Source organism: Sphaerodactylus townsendi, linkage group LG03, assembly GCF_021028975.2.
Source record: "Sphaerodactylus townsendi isolate TG3544 linkage group LG03, MPM_Stown_v2.3, whole genome shotgun sequence".
In the NCBI taxonomy this organism is placed as follows: domain Eukaryota; kingdom Metazoa; phylum Chordata; class Lepidosauria; order Squamata; family Sphaerodactylidae; genus Sphaerodactylus; species Sphaerodactylus townsendi.
Window position 1 is genome coordinate 29,165,154 of NC_059427.1, and position 2,507 is coordinate 29,167,660.

The window sequence follows — 2,507 nt, forward strand, 5'->3', positions numbered from 1 at the left end:
TTCTTTCTCTGCTTTTGGATGCTTCCATATCTTCAATCTTACTACTTACCCACCAAGCTATCTTTTATATTCCCCCCAGTCTTTACATTATTATTTATAATTCATACATATGCCATATATAATTCATACATATGCCATATTTCTCTCCAGTGGGGAACCAAAGCATAATTCTCCTGTTCACCATTTTATCCTCACAACAATTTTGTGAGATCGGCTGGCTAAGGATGTCTGTGACAGGCCCAAAGTCACCCAGTGAGCTTTCATGAGAGAGAGGGGATTCCAAACTACCGCAGGTTTCTCAAATCCCGAACTGAAACTCTAACCACTACACCACATTGGCTTTTGTGAAGTGCTTCTTTTGAACAGTTGCAAGCATCCAAGCCTGAGTATTTCATACAAGTTGCATAGTAGGAAGTAATCCATGGTTTTTTTCTAGGTCTTGCTATGATGGATCCTCCATCAAAGGCCAGAATAGGCCTGGAAAGGGCCCTGCCTCCTGCCGTGGCCTTTATTGACAGAAATCAAAGCTGGCAATGCTGTTGTGGTTGCCACCAGTGGCCACTGAGGGCATTTATTTCTTAAAGCTACAGGCAGTGCTTCTGTCATTTTTGGGGAGATGTAAGAATTTTCTCCAAACCTAGGGCATATCTCAGATTTGCAGAAAGGTTTGCCTTATCTGTCCATAGGGCCACTCTCAGAATTAAAGAAGTCACAAATAAGGCTACGCTGAGATTTAAATATATTGATAATGTATGTTGACAATATACTTTTGAATAGTTTTTCAATGTTATCCAGTTTAACTTGATACCCACATATGCTGCTGGTTCTATTATATGAGTCTATTTCTGTCTGCCAGCAATGTACATAAAAATCAGGAACTGATGAGCAAATCATTCTTCACGCTGTACCCACTGCTCTCTCCCAGCCTCTCCCTAAAAAATTCAAAGGAAGCAATTGACCAAAAGCCCTTTTTAATTAAACATTTTGATTAAATATAATGTTTTATATTTAAGGTGTGGACAATCAAGGTGTGGGCTAGATAATGTTGGTGATTTATATAACACATGAAAAAGTGCCAGATAAAACACAGATTCCAAACTTCAAATATGCAGAAATTTAGAGTAATATCATAATCAAGATCCTAATTTTCAAAGCGGCATAGCTTTCATGCAATGGTTGGTCAAAGTATATACCAGTCCAGGTTCCATTGCCAGCATCTCCAGCAAAATGATATCAGATAACAATAAAGCCCTCCTGCTGATAGTTGGGTTGGCTACTGCTGTAAAGAACCAGAGACCATGTAAGTCTTTGGCCAAACTTAGGACCAAACAAGATCTTGGCTTGATTAAGTAACAAAAATATGTAACTTGAGTCTCCCCTTTCTTTGTTCTCCACAGCAGCCAGTAACACAAAACACATGACATAATACCATGCATTTCCTGTTTCCTGTTCTACTTCATTGGCGGCTGCTTGTAAGCCCTCTGACCAATCCTATAAAATATATATATTTCTCAGAGCAGTATATTTTCCTTTAAAAATCATATTGGCAAAAGCCAGTTGCCAAAAGCACTTCTATGGGTGTAGGTAGCCGCATGATCACCTGACCACAGCCAAAAGGTAAAAACTACTTTAACAAAAGCTAAGATAATGAGTTACTCCAGCATAACCTGGAGGTCTCATTTGAGTCACTAGAATGCTTGATTACCACACCTTGCTATAGAAACTGTTAAAGACAAAGAATATGGAAAGCCAACTTGCTAACAAACACTGCACTTCCTATCTCTTCTGGGAACCCAGGTCAGCAACAAATAGTTGTCCCTTTGCATTTCCTTCCCTTTGTCATGACTCTCCTAAAACCACTTACCTTATCCTGATCTAACGTCTCTGTGAATATCCTGGGCAGTGACTCTCAAGAGTTAATCTGCATGGAAGCCTTTCAGCGTTTCCTCGTTTAGCTTAACAAAGCAATTTTGGCCCCATTGTCCCGGGTTTAGCAGTAGATGAGCTGACTAATTACCTCAGCACCCCCAAACCCAGCACAGATTTGAAACTTAGTGTGATTGGTTCCTTTCCCACCAAGGAATGACCCACCTTATAAAAGTTTAGTTCACCTGCAACAGTTTGCTCCTACTAGCCTGTACCTCCCTTGGTCTGGTCAGCTTGAGACACGATATCGTCCTTCGCCTGGATTCAGATGATGGTCATTTGAATTCTTGCCTTCTACAAGATCTTCTTCAGCTGAATTTAGGTAACATATTATCCTGAAAAAAACCCCTCCATTTCTATCCTCCCATCTATATTTTAACACCTTTTTTATATACCAGGAACTTGAATGTATGTGCTCTTGTGTCTTACTGTGTGTGTGTATTTTTGAACAAATTTATATAAAACGTTTAAACTCAATTTGGACTCTTGCATTACTCTGTGGAATATTCATTGCCAGAATTCCTTCCCCGTATTATACAGTCTAAAAGATCTCCTCTTGGCCCCTCTTGCTGCCAACGTGA